At 35.4% G+C, this 19,494-nt stretch overlaps 1 long non-coding RNA gene across 25 annotated transcripts; it reads left to right on the forward strand.

Annotated features, from left to right (window-relative positions):
- Positions 1-1,428: 1,428 nt before the first annotated feature.
- LOC129301465 (uncharacterized) lies at positions 1,429-17,090 on the forward strand. 25 transcript variants are annotated; one of them, XR_008591008.1, is made up of 9 exons: positions 1,429-1,861; positions 2,655-3,079; positions 3,255-3,309; positions 3,593-3,648; positions 4,060-4,550; positions 4,629-4,736; positions 5,369-5,513; positions 11,330-13,320; positions 13,464-14,513. It is a non-coding gene; the product is annotated as an uncharacterized LOC129301465 (long non-coding RNA). The 25 variants fall into 25 exon arrangements; XR_008591010.1 differs by having other exon boundaries at positions 1,430-1,861; positions 3,593-3,631; XR_008591012.1 differs by having other exon boundaries at positions 1,430-1,861; positions 2,655-3,059; positions 3,593-3,631.
- The last annotated feature ends 2,404 nt before the right edge of the window (positions 17,091-19,494 follow it).

Here is a 19,494-nt window from a genome sequence, read left to right on the forward strand (position 1 = left end):
TAAATTTCATTGTAACAATTTCACTAACAATTGACCAAAGGACAACACCAGAGCACTAGTTTTCTTTTTTAATCCACGCCAGCGACGTTTTTTACATGTAGCATTTAACACATGTACTCGTAGTCTAACATCGGCTTCAACCATATACACTTACTTCTCTTATCCTATCTATATAATAAACAAAATTTAATTTTATTTATAAAACATCTATCAATTTTTAATATTCTTTTTTATATTTTTATTCTTACTAAATATTTTAAAAAAAAATATTAATTAAATTTAAAAATATTTATTAAAGATAAACGTAAAAATTTATTAAATTTTAAAAAGGAAGTTAATGAAATTTAATAATTTTTTTACCTTTAATAATTTATGTTAAAATAATTTATCAATAAAAAAACCATAGTTTGTCACCTCACAACTACGTATCGCCTCCCCCAGAAGGTAGTCGAACTGCTTTCTTCCATCATCCTGCACATCTCGTCAACGACCACACTTGCATTGATCCAACTTTTGGTGGATAAGAGAGCATAAGCATAGCTATTAAACTTTTAAATTGATTCTCCAAATTTAACAATTTTATATTTTTAACTCATAAAATTATCTTACCAAACTCATAAATTTATATTAAATATAAACTTGATTAAACTCACAAGTTTATATATGAGTTTATAGTTGTTTATTTTTAACTTATAAAATCATGTCAACTAATTTATAAACTCATACTAAATATAAACTTAATTAAACTTATTAAGCTTGTTGATTTTTTATCGAGTTGAGCAAATTAAATATATACTATGTAAAACTCAATTCATAGAAGTGATAGGAGCTGATTCAAAAAGAAAAGAACTTAAAGAGCAAAAATTAATATTAATAAAAAAAGAAAAAGGTATGAAAAATAAGTTACCCTATTGTAAAATTTTATGTTTTGTATGATAATCTATCAATGTAGATAGATTTAATTTTAATAATTTATATTTAAAATATATTTAAGTCATAATATTTATATTTTAATTGTTTAATTATATATTTTTAATGATGATCTATTAATAAAAATAAATTATTATGAATTTATAATTTGAGTTTATAATTTATTTTAAGCAAAGAACATCTTCTGATTGGTGGGGCGATTAAAATAATTAAGTTAAAAGTTTATTAGTGGTCACCCAAGGCAATAAAGTGACAGCACATTTGCCAATGAATTATTAATTGCTGGGAGGAGCATTAAGTTATCTTCTGACTCCTTCATAAGGAATAATTGCCCGGCCAAATGCACCATAAAATTAGATAAGGCGGTTTAGTGGTTTTTTAAAATTATTTTATCGGGTCAAGATCTATTTGTATCTGACTCTGAAATATCAAGGATGCATATACTATTGTGAGAAATGACTCAAACAAAGTACGCCCACAGCCTGGTTTCAGAGTTACGGTTTGGTGGGTGATGCTATCGAAGCGATTATATTTATATGCACACAGAAGCCTTATTGCGTTGTTTAGAACAAAAGAGGTGACACAAGCAAAGTAAAATGGCATTGTTCAAAGTCCAAGGCGACGCCTGTCCCTGCGATGCGTATTGTGTCCCGCCATGGACCTTCGCTTTGTAAGACGAGAACAAGGACTCCAGTGCAAGCAATTGACGAATTGTCCTTTGCATCGCGAGCCTGTTATATTTTCTAATTCAAATGAAGTCCTGCATGATTCATGCGGATATTAAACGGTGGAATAATAGTCGGAAGCAGAGGCAGAAGGTTGAAGTTTAAAACGAGGTTCTTACTGGACTTAAGGAATTGAATGTCCGGGAGGCTGCGGTTCCTGCCTTTGCAGATGACCTCTGGACGCATTTCTATCGACTTCCACCTAGGTACTTCTCTCACTCTTTTCAATGCTGCGCTTTCCTGTCGCTCACTGTGTTTCAGAGACCCGAAACTAGTATTGATCGCTTGATGTAAAACTCATAATTCTGATTCTTTTTCTTCTTTTTTGGGTTTTCAAGCTCTTTATATCTTCCTTGGGCACTTGGGAATCGCTATTACTGGTTCTTTTCTCTACCATTGCTTTCTTAAAGCGATCACGACTTGAAGGGCTTTTGAATTATATTGTTTGTGCATTGAGCCTTTTGTAATTTGTAACTATACACGCGATAGGTATGCCGTGGATTTGAATGTGGAGAGAGCTCAAGATGTTATTATGCATAAAAGGCTGTTGCGTATTGCACATGATCCTGCTACCAGACCTGCTGTTGAAGTCCGTCTTGTTCAGATAATTTACATTTATGTGACAAATCGTAGCAGATGAAGTTTGACCCTCGATGCTTGTATCGTTTTCTTTTCATCTACGCTCCACTGGACTAGCAACTAATCATCTTGTCTCTGCATCTTTAATAGAGACATAGAGTAGTCTATACCGTGTTTTCGATACTGTATGTAGATTTAAGCGTTTCTATTTTCTGAGCTTAGATTTTCCTGCTCGTGACGCTTCCCGTGTATCTCCTTGTGAACTGTGACACTTTTTTAAGCCGAGGAATAAGTTTCCCTTCTGCAACGCTATTTTGGTTATTTATAATTAGTACGAATAGCACGTTCCCGTTTATGGAGATTGCCATTTTCTGATTTTAGTAGAATAGTAGTATCATGACGATTTTCTTCTTTGACCAGGATATGGCAACCTTGCTGGTACCTGTATTTGCCAATTGATTTGCTAGATCTTGGCGATATATCTTTTATGCAGGGTCGTTCAGCTTCTGGTGTGAACTGTGAATTCCAGTGATTCTCTTCATTCAAACACGCAAAGAAATGTCTGTCCTCAAGATTCTCATATTCCAGGCAACATGAGGCATGAGTTTTAATATTTGAATCGCTGAATACATTTATTTGGCATTCTACATTTCCTCTCTGTACTTTCTGCATTATTCGTACTTACTGCTTCTTTTTCATGGGTTTCATCATCCATCCTGCTCCAGCCTTTGGTTCCTCAGCTAACTTTGAACTTGCTCTTGAAGCAAGACAGTGTCGAATTCGAGCTGACGGTGACAATTTGAAATTCTACACCCATTATTCCCAGTAAAACTTCGATGATGATTGTATACTTTCTAATTCTTCTACGTATCTGTTCTATGACCATCATATTTCCCCTCCTTTCTAATCTCTATTTCTGATCGCTGTAAGAGGTGTCATACTCATCATATTATTATTGTGATTGCTTACAATACTTATTGCTCTTTATCGGTTTCTTGAAACTATTAAATGAAATGGCAGACCAATGCATGAGATCACGATATCAACAAACGACATGCCAAACCTTCTAAGTCAGGTAGCTGACCTTGATTGCTGTGCAAATATTTCTTAGCTTTCATGTAAAACCCGTATTTTATATTCATGCATAGTCCTAACAGTTATGATGCATCTAGCTTCTGAATTTTTGGAGCGTGATCAAGGATTTATGTCATTTAAGATAATATTTGATTGAGATGTGAAGTTCACATCTTTTATTATCTTCTAATGTTTCGTGCTATGCATCTTTCTGTATAAGCATATGCGTGCATTCATTATAAGCGTCTGACACAATTAAAGTAATTTGAGCAATATAATTACAGGGCAGTGATATCAAACTTATCAACAAGAGAATAAATAAGGTATAGCAGAATAAGATGTGAGTTATAAATTCACCCCTTTGGCTTTCATTCGTTCTCACTATGCTAGCAATTAGCCATGCAGTTGACTTCCCTACTGTCTGAAACTGGGTTAAATATCCAATAAGCGCATGCTTTTTCAACATTGGATGGTTATTCATTGGATGTTTTTGTTGTTGTTGGTTGACCTGTTGACGTACTTTCCCTCTTTTTTCTGGCTTGTTCAATCTTTTGAGAACTGATTGGGAAGAAAATTAGCTCGTCTTACTAAACTGAAACTTTAAGAGCGTCCTTTTCTAGAATCTAAGGCATTTATTTTAGTCAAATGCATCTACCATCCTTCCAGTTTTTCAATTTTCTATTGAACTCTATTTTCATCCCTTTCTATGCATTAAAAGTTACTTGAATAATTTACATCCTAAACCTTGTAGGAGACTGAGAAGCTTAAACATGTGCTGACAAAAAAAATAATTCAGAAACTTGAGGTAGGCCCTTCACTTCCCACTTGTTACAGCGTCCCCTTCAACAAAGATATGATCGATTTTTTTTACCGTGTTTGATTGTATGGAGGTATTTTTTTTTTCATTTTCACATAAATTGGATTGAATTAGTGGGCGCGCGCGCGCACTAAGTTCTCAAATATTCCAGATTAATTTTAGCCTTTTGTGCTTAGCTGGAAATTGATTGTTGCTCGCATGTCTGCCCCCCACCTTTGGCTTTTAGCAGGGCATCCTTACTTAGTTGGATGTTTTGGGTGGAAATCCAGATTCAGCCTTCCTTCAAGAAAATCGGCAGTCAAGCTGCAGAGCAAGGACAAATCAGGATCAATGAATCTACCTTTAAGTGGAAGTGCTGCCTGGGAAATTGATGCAAGCTGTTTGAAATATGAAAGAAAAATTGCATCCGGACCTTTCTCTAATTTGTGAGTAATGTTCTTCTTTTTTTTTGGAAGGTCTGTTTAAGAGTCAATGCATGTTGAATGACCTGTTAGTTGACACAGGTATAAAGGTGCTTTCTGTAACCAAGAAGTGGCTTTCAAAGTTCCCAAGGCTGAGAATCTGAATGAAAGTATACAAAAGGACTTTGCTCAAGAGGTCTATATTCTGAGGTTTGTTCCATCATTACTCTTTCATCACACACAGAGAGAGGAAAAACACTACTTTTAATCTCTACACTTTACTTGAGTTTTGGTATAGGTCCTTGCACTTTATTTTCGGTGTTCAAAGTCCTTACACTATCCTCCATCTACAGAGGGATGTTGATGTGGCATAAATGGTGTTAATAATGCTGACATGTTAATTAACATCATTAATTTTATGCTCATTTGTCAAATTGATGTTGACTTGGAATTTTTTAATAAGCAAAAATTTTAAAAAAGTCTACATCAAATGAAATAAAACAGTTGACCTTGGACTTGTTAAATGATAAGCAAAAACACACAAATTCCATGTAGGCTTTTTTTTTTAAAAAAAATTGCTCATTAGAAATTTCATATTAGCATCAACCTGACGCGTAAGCACAAAATTAATAGTGTTAATTGACATATCAATATTTTTAACATTGTTTGTGCCTTGTCAACGTTGCAGACAGAAGAGAGTGTAGGGACCTGGAACATCCGAAAAAAAGTATAGAGACCTATACCAAAACCTGAATGAAGTACAGGGATTCAAAGTATTATTTTCTCCATTTTTTATTAAATTCATCACAATCCACCTTTTCCTTGTGGCTGCCTCTCTGCAGAGTGAAATATATAATCAGTAGCCTATTGATGGGAATGCTGATGGTTCTCTTTTATAAATTGAATCTTGCGGTGAAGTGTGTCACAAGAATGTTGTCAAATTTGTGGGGGCCAGCACAAAACCTCCAGACCTGTTCAATGTCACAAGTAAAAGTTTCTGTTTATGGATTCATTTGATATTATATTTTATAGTTGGATTAATGAGCATCCTAAATTTTAAACTATTATGAGAATAGTATCCTGGATCCTAAATTCCTGAAATGTGCAAAAACTCCCTTCAACTTCTAAATTCTGAACATTTGAAACCTGATAAGATTTCAGATAATATTCCCATGAAGACTTATTCGAGAAGAAAGCATCAAAAAATAAATTCAGATTGATTTCATTGTTTATTTTGCTCAGTATTTTATATTTCTTTAGATTTAGTATTTTATTTAGTTATCTAGTTATCTAGATTTTATCCATTATTTTAGATTGTATTTAGCATTATAAATATGACTAGCAACTTAGAAGCTATCATATCAGTTTATCAATAAAATAGTCTTTTAAACCCTTTGGAGATTCTCTTGAGTATGGCTATTAAGAGAAATATAGAACGAGATTCTTGTTCTATATCATCCTAATAGAATTATTCTTATTTTAGTTATTTTGAGCACCTATCAATTTGGCATCAGAGCCATGGTTACCACACGTACTAGCCAAGAAACCAACCCTTCTGACAATTCGTCCAACAATGACCCAGAAAATCCAAATTCACTTATGTCAGATCATTTGGCCAAAATCGCGCAGCAACTCGAAACTCTTGATTTATTAAAAGAAAAGGTAGAAGCACTCGAAGCCTCAACAATCAATAAAAACAAGAAACTTGGAGAAGCACGCCGCAGGCACTATTATGAAAATGAAGAGAGCGAAGACGAGCAAGAAAATCGCAGGCGCACCAGATTTCATCGCACCAAAATTGAATTCTCAAAGTTTAGTGGGGGTGATCCACGGGGATGGATCTTAAAGGCTAAGAAGTACTTTAAGTATTACAACACACCTGAAGAAGAGAAGGTGGACGTAGCCTCACTGGCACTGGAGGGTGACGTACTAGAACTGTTCGCATGGATCAATCATGAACGAACACTCAACTACTGGGACGAGCTCGTGACAGCATTCCAAGAGAATTTCGGACCACTTGAATACCAAAATCCGGATGAATTTCTTTGCAGCATTAGGCAAGAAGGTTCAGTTTAGGAATATCGCACAGAGTTCGCCAAACGATCGTCGAGAGTCAAGAATTGGCCGGAGCACTGCTTGCTCGGCGTTTTTCTGAATGGGTTAAAAGAAGAATTACGATCAGATGTCAGAATCCATAAACCACGATCAGTTTACAGAGCAGTAAGTCTGGCTCTGGAGATCGAAAGCAAAACGCAGCTTACCCGGACGAGACCCAGCTTGATCCAGACCCAAACTCGCCATCCTAACTCGAGCACACCTGGGGCATGTGACCTGAAATACGCTGAAGTTACCTTCTCGACGTCTTCATAAAGGACATCAATGCCATCGGGACCCAAATCAGCCAGTGTAGCGTCGATCAAAAACTCCTCTATGGATTTCGAACACTAACGCAGGAGAGACAAGGGGTTGTGCTTCCGATGCGGTGACCTTTTTCGGCCTGGGCACCGCTGCCGGGGATCCTTCTCCCTCATGGAGATTACAGAGGAAGGCGATGAGGTTGCCCTTCCTCTTGAAGATGGTGAACCCGAGGAAATAAGGACAGAAGGGGCAGAAATTTCATTAAATGCTATACTGGGTAGCAACACAGGGTTAGCTATGAAACTTAAAGGCACGTTGCTTACAAGAGAAGTGCTATTATTAGTGGACAGTGGGTCTACTCATAATTTTATGTCAAACTCATTGGTACAAGAACTGCGTCTTCCTACTCATTATATTTCTGCATTTGGAGCCCAAATTGGGGATAACAGTATTGTACGGTGCAATCGAGTATGCAGAGATGTGAGAGTTAAGCTCACAGAACTAACTATTAAGGAAGATTTTTTCCCTTTTTCCTGGGAGGAGTCGATCTGGTGCTGGGCATTAAGTGGCTAGCATCTCTGAATACGGTGCAAGCCAACTGGAATGAACTCTTTATGATTTTTTGGTTGAATGGCAAGCGGTATAAATTGCAGGGAGTCCCTAATGCTACTAGTGGTGCTCAATTTAATTCAATGCAACAAATAGAAGCTTCTGCTAACTCTACACCTTTTCAATGTTTCAATCCAGAATCTTTATTTGCAGAATTTTCATCTGTGTTTGAAGAACCTTCAAACTTACCACCTTTTAGAAATCACTCACATGCCATTCCCCTATTGCCAGGGGCCAACCCTCCCAATTTACGACCCTGCAGGTATCCATATTATCAAAAGGCCGAGATTGAAAAGCAAGTTGAGGAGTTACTTAAAAAGGGGTTTATTCAGCCTAGCTCAAGTCCATTTGCCAGTCCAGTTTTATTGGTCGCAAAGAAAGATGGTTCGTGGCGATTCTGTGTTGACTATCGAAAATTAAACGGCATTACAATCCCAGACAAGTATCCAATTCCCAACATTGATGAGTTACTAGATGAATTACACGGGGCAATCTATTTTTCCAAATTGGATTTACGTTCTGGATACCACCAAATCAGGATGCTACCCGAGGATATTTACAAAACAGCATTTCGTACTCATTCAGGGCATTATGAATTCACAGTTATGCCTTTCGGCTTAACCAATGCCCCAGCGACTTTTCAAGCAGCTATGAACGACTTATTTCGTCCTTATTTGAGAAAATTTGTGCTGGTCTTCTTTGATGATATTTTAATATATAGTCCCTCTTTTCAACAGCACTGAGCTCACTTGCGTATCATCTTACAAACCCTACAGGAAAATGCGTTTTGTGTCAATTTGAAAAAATGCTTTATGGGGAAACCAAAAGTTCCCTTTTTAGGGCACCAAATTTCTGCCCAGGGAGTTGAAGTTGAGACTGAAAAGGTGGAGGCAGTACGTGAATGGCCTATTCCTAACAATGTAAAGGAGTTACATGGGTTTTTAGGCCTTGCAGGATATTACCGGCGTTTTGTGAGGAATTTTGGGATTATTGCGTGACCCCTTACTGAATTGACTAAGAAGGATGCCTTCTTATGGTCTGAACTAGCTCAAAAGGCCTTTGACAACCTTAAATGTGCACTGGTGAGGGCACCCGTCTTACAGTTGCCCAATTTTGAGGAGGACTTTACAGTTGAATGCGATGCATCTACAGAAGGGATTGGAGCTATACTTATGCAAAACAACCATCCCATTGCTTACTTTAGTAAAGGGTTCTCTTTCTTTAACCGCTTCAAGTCCACTTACGATCGTGAACTCCTAGCTCTAGTGCTTGCAGTACAAAAATAGCGCTATTACCTCTTAGGGAGGCACTTCTTTGTCAAAACAGATCATGCTAGCCTTCAATATCTATTACAACAACGAATTACTACTAACACTCAACAGAGGTTGATCATCAAGCTCTTACCCTTTAATTTTACTATCATCTACAAGGCAGGAGTAGAAAATAAAGGGGCAGACGCATTGTCAAGACGTTCACAGCATGCAGATTTTTTTCAATTGGCCGTACCTTTTGCTCCTGAGTTGGATAATCTCTCCCTTGAGTTGGCATCGGATCCCTTCACTAATGAAATAATGCAGGCTTTGTAGAAAGATCCGTCATCCTGACCTAGATTTCACCTAGTTAATCAAAAGCTTTTCTATGACAACCGAGTGGTCATTCCTTATTCATCACAATTGCGACCAAAATTACTAGCAGAAGCCCATTCAACTACTATTGGGGGACATGGCGGCTTTCTTAAAACATTTAAATGCCTTTCAGAGAATTTCTATTGGCCTGCAATGAAAGCAGATGTGAAGGCCTATGTGCGACATTGTGCCACTTGTCAGCAAAATAAGTACCAAACGTTGGCACCAGCTGGACTTCTTCAACCTTTACCTATACCCTCACAGATTTGGGAGGACGTTTCACTAGATTTTATCACAGGTCTTCCAAAGTCTGGCAGTTTTGAGGTCATCTTAGTAGTAGTGGATCGGTTGAGTAAGTATGCCCATTTTCTTGCTCTCGCGCACCCTTACACTGCTAAGAAGGTGGCCACAATCTTTTGTGAGGAAATTATCCGACTACATGGGGTACCTCGCTCAATCATCTTTGATAGGGACCCTATCTTCATGAGTTCCTTCTGGCAAGAATTATTTAGATTAAGCCAGACTAAGTTAAAGATGAATACTGCCTACCATTCCCAAACAGATGGTCAAACAGAGGTAGTCAATCGCGGTTTGGAAGCCTATTTGCGGTGTTTTGCACATGAGCAACCCAAGTCTTGGCACAAATTTCTTTGCTGGGCTGAATACTCATACAACACAAGTCATCATTCATCAACCAACCATTCTCCTTTCAAGTTGGTTTATGGGCGAGATCCTCCTCCCCTACTTCCTTATATAAAGGGTAAAACACCTGTGGCTGAACTAGAAGAACAACTAGAGACCAGAGATGCAATGCTCAAGCTTCTGAGGGACGATTTGCGTAAGGTTCAAGATCGAATGAAGGCTTATGCTGACAAGCATCGGCGGGAAGTTGAGTACAATATTGGCGATGTTGTGTGGCTACGAGTACAGCCTTTTCGCCAACAATCGCTTACCAAGCAAAAGTTTGAAAAATTATCACCTCGCTTCTTTGGCCCGTACAAGATTCTTCGTAGGATTGGCAAAGTGGCTTATGAATTGGAACTTCCGGCAGAGGCTCGTATTTACCCTATCTTCCATGTCTCTCTTTTGCACTAGGCTACAGGGATAGATCCACCACTCACACCCGCCCCCTTACCGCTTTCTGCTGATTTTGAGTTACATGTAAGGCCTCACCGAATCTTAGATCACCGATGGACTCGTCATCAATCGCTTGAACTATTGGTAGAATGGCATGACCGACTTGTGGAAGAGGCCAGCTGGGAGGACTACGATCTCTTGCACACTCAATTTCCCTCCTTTCAACTTGAGGACAAGTTGAGTTTTCAAGGAGAGGGTAATGATAAGATTCCAGATAATATTTCCATGAAGACTTATTCAAGAAGAAAGCGTCAAAAGATAAATTTAGATTGATTTTATTGTTTATTTTGCTCAGTATTTTATATTTCTTTAGATTTAGTATTTTATTTAGTCAGATTTTATTCTTTAGATTTTATTTAGATCTAGTAGTTTATCTATTTAGATTTTATTCAGTATTTTAGATTATAGGAGATATTATTTAGTTATCTAGTTATCTAGATTTTATCCATTATTTTAGATTGTATTTAGCATTATAAATATGACTAGCAACTTAGAAGCTATCATATCAGTTTATCAATAAAATAGTCTTTTAAATCCTTTGGAGATTCTCCTGAGCGTGGCTATTAAGAGAAATATAGAACGAGATTCTTGTTCTATATCATCCTAATAGAGTTATTCTTATTTTAGTTATTTTGAGCACCTATCAAAACCCAACCAGTAAGTTGGAGTTATTTTTAAGGGTCAAGATGAGTAACACATCAGCATGAGACTAGGCCCTATAGCTAAAACAAAGGTAATGACCGTTTTCTCTAACTTAACGGCGAGATTTCAGATGCTCGAAATTTTGAAGTTGATGAGAGTTTTACATATTTCAGGAGTTTAGGATCCATCATGCTATTCATGTAATAGCTTAAGGTTTAGGATGCTCATTAATCATTTATATTAGTTGTTATTAGTGTGGACCATGTGCATTACCTGAAGTCTAAAAAATAAATTGCATGATTTATAGCTTATGAACAGGTTGGTTTTTATATTATGTTTAAATTAAATTGGATTGATTGAAAGACGAATATAATGAATACAATATTGTCAAATTCAATACAATAATTACATAAAACTTGTTTTTTTCCTCAGAATACATATTTGGTGGAAGTCCGTATGAGTTTCTGCACGTACAGAAGGCTGTACTGACTCTCCCATCGTTGCTCATAGTAGTAATCAATGTTGGTGAATGAATGAATTATTTGTATCAGAATGACATCATACATAGGGAACTCAAAACTGCAAATCTTCTGATGGATGAGAACAGGGTAATAGGTTATATTTTGTGCCACCTACTTTGAGATTTGCTTAGGTTTTTTATGTCTATTAGTGATTACTTGAACATTCTAGCAAGGTTGCTGATTTTGGCGTAGCAAGAGTGGAAGATCAGTCAGGCATTGTGACTGCAGAAACTGGAACCTATAGATGGATGGCTCCAGAGGTGGGTCTCAAACCTGAGTATAATGTATAATGCTTCGTGATAATTTCTTTATTGTTATCAGATGCTGCTGCTACTATTATTATCAGTTCTATTATTTTGGGTTTAGGGGATTAGCTATTAAGCTATACTCCCTCCATTCCTAATTATAAGAGCCTTTTAACTACTTCGCAAATATTAAGAAATGTCAATGAATTTGTCAATAATTGGCATCAACTTTCCAAAAATACCCCTTAATGTATTTTCACCCCTTCTCTCTCTTTCCTAATTAATTAACGTGGGAACACCTGTTTTAAGAGGGGCAATTTTATCAAAAGTAATATATACAGTAGACAATTGGAAATGGTCTTATAAAAGGAAACAACTCAAAGTTGCAAAAAGGCTCCTATAATTAGAAACAGAGGGAGTACCTCTTTGTTAAATCATCTAAGGGTAGGGAGACTTGAGAATTGAGAGCATAAGTAAAGGATGTGAAAGGTGGAATTGTGTGTGTTCCTAGGATAAACATTGACAGAACAGAATAAAGCTTATCTTGAAAGCTATATAATTGTCATGACTGTTTACTTTTTTTGGGTTGCTTTTGTGCATTGCATAAGGGTAATGACAATGTTGAAGATTTTTTGGTAAAATGTGTTGAAGCATTCTAAATAGAAGACAAGAGTGGACTGCAAGGGTTTGACCTTCCTCTCAGAATTCATTCTTTTCGGTTGGTTGAACCCAAAACTTACATCGCTTTGACCCTAGCATGTTCCACGTGGTTGCAAGGAAGAAGGAAGTGATATACTGTTGCTTTTACCTCACAATAGGTTGATTATTATAACTTGTGATTCGGTTGATATTTGGAAGTTTATTGAACATAAACCATATAATCACAAAGCCGATGTGTTCAGCTTTGGAATTACTCTGTAGGAGCTGCTCACGTGAAAGGTAAATGCTCTTTGTATATCTTCCCCCATTCTTGTTTTCTTGTTCACGTTGTAAAACTGCCTTCCCTCATCCTTCTTCAAAAGAGAAGTGACAGAATGGTTACTTGATCACATTCAAAGCTTTTTTTTCCGGTTATGTCGAGCAAGCTTCGTGACAGACATGGACTTCTATAAACAAGGCCATCCTGGGTTGCTTTCAAAATTTAAAACTAAAAATATATATAGCTCAGATATTACCCTTAGATTTCAGCAGGGTTGTAGTCTGGCAAAGTATTTCGCGGTATGACTTCCTAGTAATGGAGCTCAAGATGACCTCAGTCTAGCCTTGAGGTTGCCCACACATAGATTCAACCGCACTTGGATTATTTCCTGAAAGTGAAGCAAGTAGAGGGAGGTTTCCTGCCAATGTTTATATACATGTAAATTACATGTCAATTTTGAAACTCATTTTGGGTTTAATCCCATTTTAAATTAATAGTTGCAACAACAAAAGAGAGTTGAACTGGGCAAAGTGATTAAAAATGGATTTAAAGTAACGAAAAGGGCCACGGGAGAGGAAGGAGGTGTATTTGAGATGCTTGTTATTGTGCTGTTTCCACTTTCCAATTAGATAGGGTCGGACAGACTTACGGGTCCTATTATGCATGGTTTTTGGACTGAAGCGGCTTCGTTGCGAGCATTTGTCACCATTGCAAGCAGCAGTTGGAGTGGTCCGGAAGGTATTTTATTCTTTGGCAATACACACACACACACACACTTATCCGATATCCTTTTCTCTTCCGAGAGGACGTGTGCGGTTGGTGAATATGTATTAAAGTTGCAGGTTATAAAGATTAAGATTTTCTTGTATTGTGAATTTCAGGGTTTGAGGCCCGAAATTCCGAGGCATACGCATCCAGGGATAGCAGAGTTGCTTAACCGTTGCTGGCACCAAGACCCTTCCTTGAGACCTGAATTCTCGGAGATTCTGGAATTTCTGCACCATTTCTCCCGCAAAGTATGTGGAGACGTTTTTTTTTTTTTTTGACCACCAGCAGAAAATGCATCCATTCAAAGGCAAAAGGCCAGAGTTTACAAACCGAAACAAGAAAGGCAAATCAAAGAAACAAGAGAAGTCATAAGCCCAAAGGCAAAGACTTGAGAAGAAAACACAACACAGGAAATAAACAAAGACCAATTAGCCGATGCCTTCATGATCCCTGTGGATCACTGGTTGTTGGAAGAATTGCTTGGAATTGCCTGAATCTTTAAGTAAAATAGCTAAAAGAGGGGTGGAGGGTCGAGAATCCAACCACCTGAGTCTACACCCTTTAAAGAGGAGGCTGCTAACCAGTCAGTAGCAGAGTTACCTTCTCGTTTGACAAACAAGAAAGAAATAGAGTTCAAGGAATCAAGCTTAACAAACAAATCTTCAAGAATCCCTGGATAAAGCCAAGAGCAAGAAGAGTCCTTTCGAGAAACAGTATTGAATAAATCTAAGCAATACATTTCAATTACTGCGTGAGAATTAAAAAAATCGGAGGCCACTTGAACAGCTTTAAAGTAGGCCAGAAGTTCAAACTTGAAACAAAATCTGCCTCCATCGACTCTCTCCACCCTCTTAAGAAATTTCTAGAACCATCTCTGACAATAACACCCATTGCTGCTTTCTTGGAAGATTGCAAATAGGCACCATCACAGTTTATCTTAGCGACACCACTAATAAGGGGATCCCAACCAGCTTTTGTCTGCACTTCAATAGAAGCGTTCATCTGAGTTTTATGATTGATTCGCCAAAATTCTTCCACTACAACGTTAGTAGAGGAAATGGCTTGTATGGGATTAATAGCAGCAACATTAAAAATTAATGTAGATTTTGTTTTTCATATATTCCAACACATACAAGCAATATATGCTTTATCATAGTCATCAAGGATACTATTGTTGGCCAGAAAAGAATAGCACCAGTTGCCAAAAGAGGATATTTGCTTAGGGTCCATAAGGAGAGAAAGAGGGGATCTAAACCACATTTTCTTTGACAATTCACAAAGCAATAATAAATGTTCAATCATTTCAAGCATTAGGCCGCAAATGGGGCAAAGGAGATCTGTTGCGCACCTTCTCAAGTATAAGGCCTCTTTGGTTGCTAAAGCTCCACATAATGCTCTTCAAAGGAAATGTTTTACTTTTGGATGGATATTAAGCTTCCAAACATGTTGCCATATATGCTTAGGGAAGCCTGAAGAAGAGCTAGGATTATTGGGCATAGTGGGATGCTGTCTCCCATACTCGAGCCTATAACCCAACTTAGAAGAGTACTTCCCATTTTTGGCACCTGTCCATGCAGCAATATCAATGGAAGTATTAGTAGGGATATAAATTTTCCTAATACAATCAAGGGTTGCAGCAGTGGCATAATCTTGTATCGACTGTAAACTCAATAACCCATGAAAAATAATATTAGCCATTATTATATCCTTGTCAAAATTAAGATCACTAGATTTTACGGCTTTGAACATAGGTAGTTCTGGGATTCATGGATCAGACCACTCTTATATCTCAATCAGTGTCCAGCTTGAAGCAAATATTTTAAGAAGCAAATCCCTACCTGTTAAGATGCTGCTTTAAGCCCAAGATGCCTTGGGACCTTGACTAGCATGAAGGAAGGAACAGGAAGGGAACTGCACAGCTTTAAGAACTTTGACCCAGTGTTCATAAGGGATCTGAAGTACTCTAGGCTATTTGGGTCTGCAAAGCATCATTAAAATTCATGAAATCTTGAAAACCGAGTCCTCCATCAGCTTTTGTGGCACAAAGTTTACCCCAGGCTTTCTAATGAATATTGTTCCTAGAATCAGATTGACCCAAAAGAAATTAGCAACATGACTATTTAGCTCAGTATAGGTTCTTTTAGGAAATTTGAAACAAGTCATAGGGAAGATGGGGATAGAATTCACTACTGACTTAATCATTATTCCACATCTAGCAAATGTGAGAAATTTGCTTTTCCAACCATGAACTTTCTTACCCACTCTATCCCGAACATAAGCTAATGCAGCAACTTTTGATCTTCTCCACAATATTGGGAGCCCTAGATAGGAGCTTGGATTATCCATACCAGTCAAATGTAAAAAAGAATAAACTTCATCCTTAATAGCTTGTGGGGAATTAGTAGGGAAAAATAGAGAGGATTTGTCAAAATTTATTCTCTAACCTGGAGCATTACAATGGGATTGAAGGAGCTCTTTTATGATGCTATAATTTTTTCTATCAACATGAAGGAACAAGATTGTATCATCATCAAACATTCATGGGTCACAATTTGGCGATCATCAGTGATCTTGATGCCTGTGATGTCTCCATTTTTAGAATGTGCACTCAACATTTGAGGTAAAACCTCACTAACAATAATGAAGAAGTGGGGAGATAGGGGATCCCTTTGCCTCACTCCTCTTTCAGGCTTAATAGTAGTCCCGATTTTTTCAAAAACCTGAATATGAAAAGCAAGACACATTACACACTTTATAATCCATTTGACCCAAGTGGCATAAAAACCTATTTTTAAAAGGACAGCTTATATAAACTTTCATTCTAGCTTGTCAGGCTTTGTTCATGTCTATCTTAAAAGTGAAATAACAATCAGGACTGGTTCTTTTAAGCTTTAGATAGTGAGAAGCTTCATGAACCAAAATGATATTATCATGAATGAGTCTCCCAAGAACAAATGCACGTTGATTCAAAGAGACACAGTCATTCAACACTCCCCTAAGACAATTGGCCAAGATTTTAGAGAGGGCTTTAAAAGCAAAGTTGCATAGGCTTATAGGTCTAAATTGCCCCACCATTTTAGGGCTTTCAATTTTTGGAATGAGAGTCAGGTTTGTTTCATTTATGCAGCCAGGATCTTCATCCTTAAACAGAATATTAGTAACAAGGAGATAACGGGTGTCATTAACCACTTCCCAAGAAGATTGGTAGAAATGTCCATTGAAGCCATCAGGCCCCGGTGCATTGGTGGCTCCAAGTTGGAAGATTGCCTGCTTTAACTCTTCCTTTGTGATTGAGGATATTAGCCAATTGTTTTGAGATTCAAAAATACGTGGTTGAATATAAGATAGTACCAAATCTAGATCTTGTATTTGACTCCTTGTGAATAATTCCTGATAGAAATCAGAGATAAGCTTAGCAATTTCATTTTCAAATTCATACCATTGACCCGCCAAGTCACGAAGACTCACAATTTGGTTTCTTGGCCTCCGTATCTTAGTTGAGTTATGAAAGAAACGTGTGTTAAGATCTCCTACACTAACCCAATTTACTAACCCAATGTGGAGACGTTAACTTTGCGCTGTTATTCTTTGTCTATTTATTTTAAATCTGAGACACTGAATTTATTTGTGTGAAATTAATCAAGGATTATGTCCGAGCAGGTTGGAGGCAAGGTTGCCATTGACGCCATAAGAGACAACGTACGAATGTGTCAACTCTCTCAATTACGAAATGACGTTAGCTATTTGCCCTTATGGATTTCAGAGGTAGCATAATGCTATAATTTTTTGTAATCAAGTTAGAGTCGGTAATTTAAGTTAAACTTAATGAACTAGTTTGAACCCGCATGAAAAATTTAAGATTGAGAAAAAAAATATTTTTAATGTCTAGGCCAGCCCGAATACCTTAATAAAAAATAATATTGTTAAAAATATAATAAATATTAATTAATTCTTTAAGTTTTTAAAAATATATAAAATATAATAAATATTAATTAATTCTTTAATTTTTATGTCATTTTATGCTAAATACCATATATTTAAGTGTATTGTTATAGTTATTTTTTAAAAAAATTAAAAATATTTATATTTTCATATTTTTATTATTTTTAATCATAAAATATCTCAAAATAATATTTAAAATATATTTTAATATTGATTTTTATATCTTAAGACCCAATTATTTTGTTAAAAAAATTGAGTCCTATACATCATTTGAGTAAATAAAAAATATATTTTTATTTTTTATAAAATAATATAATTAATTTTAAAGTAAAAATTAAATTAAAAATAATTTTAAAAATAAAATTCATGCATGTACAAATTCTCAGTTCTACTACTAAATAAATATAATTAATAGAATAATATTTTTAAATAATTATATAGTTATCATTGTCGCCATACTTAATTAAAAGTTAAAATAAACTAGAATAAATACCTCTTGTAAATAGGGGTTAAACAATATAAAAATTAAAAAAATAAAAAAACTAGCATTTTATACTTACTTAAATGATTTTGTTTTATATAATATAATAATGATTATTTTTCTCATATTTTTAAAAATAAAAAGTAAAGTTTATCTAAAAGTTATTAAAAATTTTGAGCCAATCAGGGTAATAATTTTAAGTTAGTAGTTTAATCATGATTGAATTGAGGTCAACTTGATTATAATTAAAATAATATAATTTAATTAAAATATATAAAATATTTATATATGATTATGATAAGAGCAATATTTAAATAACTAAAAGATTAATTTACAAGTAAATGAAATAGTAATGAATAAATTACACATAATATAATAAAACAAGAACATAGTTACTTAAGTATAAAATGATAAGTTATTTTTTTAAATTTAAAATAATATTTTATGCTTAATAGAATTACTTAAAAATTAAAATTGGTTAAAAAATAGAAAAAATATTTTTAAAAAGTTTTGAATATTCTAGTCGACCAAAATAAATCCGAAACCAGAAAGTGTTAGGGTTGGGCTTAGTTATATAGGCCTTTTAGATTAGGTGTGATACTTTAAACTCAATCTAAATAAGCTCGACTTGAATAAACTTGAGCCGCCTGAATTACTTACTCTAATTCAACTCAAAAGGATCCTAACCCAAAGCCACCAACTAGGAGAGTTCATGTTGTTTACTTTTGAAGATAACAAAGGGATGAATAGTTATGCAAACACTTAAAAATATGCAAAAACAGTAGCTAAGGGCCATTGTACTAAATTTATATCAGTTAAAGAACAACTAACTTTAACATTACGCTATAATCTCTTAGTACTTGATTGATATTAATTTATTATGTCAAAAGACCAAATTACCTTTAAAGTAAAAAAAAAAAAAAGCCACCCCCACTGTTGCTAACACCAGCCACTTAACTCCTTGTTTGTAGTAAGGTCACCAAAGCCCTTGTTGCTAGCGATCAATCACTGGAGCTCTGGCATCAATAACATTTTTATTCATTAATAATTGGTTTAAGTGGCAAAGGGAGGGTCTAATCCATGATGCATTAATCATCTAAAAAGCTTGGTAGCCTGGCTACCAAACCTTTTAATCATAGATGACAATATATATATATATATATAAAAGTAGTGAATCAAGCTTCTAATTACTTTCATTTTATAGCATACCGGTGTATTATTAATCATACATTTTACTTATTAAAAGTTTGAGTGTATTATTGTTAATCATGAATAGGCTATTGTTAAAACTTAAATAAATACTTGTTGATGAAAGACTAATACATAAAATTAAGTTTATTCTATCAATTTTTCTAACTTATTAAAACCCAAATAAATAATTGTTAATTTCAAATGAATTGTTATGAGCATCTAAACGTATACTTATTGATAAAAGATTAATACCTGTATAATTAAGCTCATTTTATTCATTTTTAACTTATTAAAACTCAAATAAACTGTTGTTAATTTAAAATAAAGAGTTGTTATAGCTTAAGTGGATACTTGTTGATGAAAGATTAATACATTCAATTATGCCAATCTTATTTATTTTTCTAGCTTTTTAAAACTAAAATGGACAGTTGTTAATTTCAAATGAGTTATTGTCAAAAACTAATTGAATACTTGATGTTGATAATTAAAAGTACAAGTCTAATAAACAAGTGTATAAACAACAGCTATTC

Source organism: Prosopis cineraria, unplaced genomic scaffold, assembly GCF_029017545.1.
Source record: "Prosopis cineraria cultivar Desert tree isolate PC_DT_omini unplaced genomic scaffold, ASM2901754v1 PC2135, whole genome shotgun sequence".
In the NCBI taxonomy this organism is placed as follows: Eukaryota; Viridiplantae; Streptophyta; class Magnoliopsida; order Fabales; family Fabaceae; genus Prosopis; species Prosopis cineraria.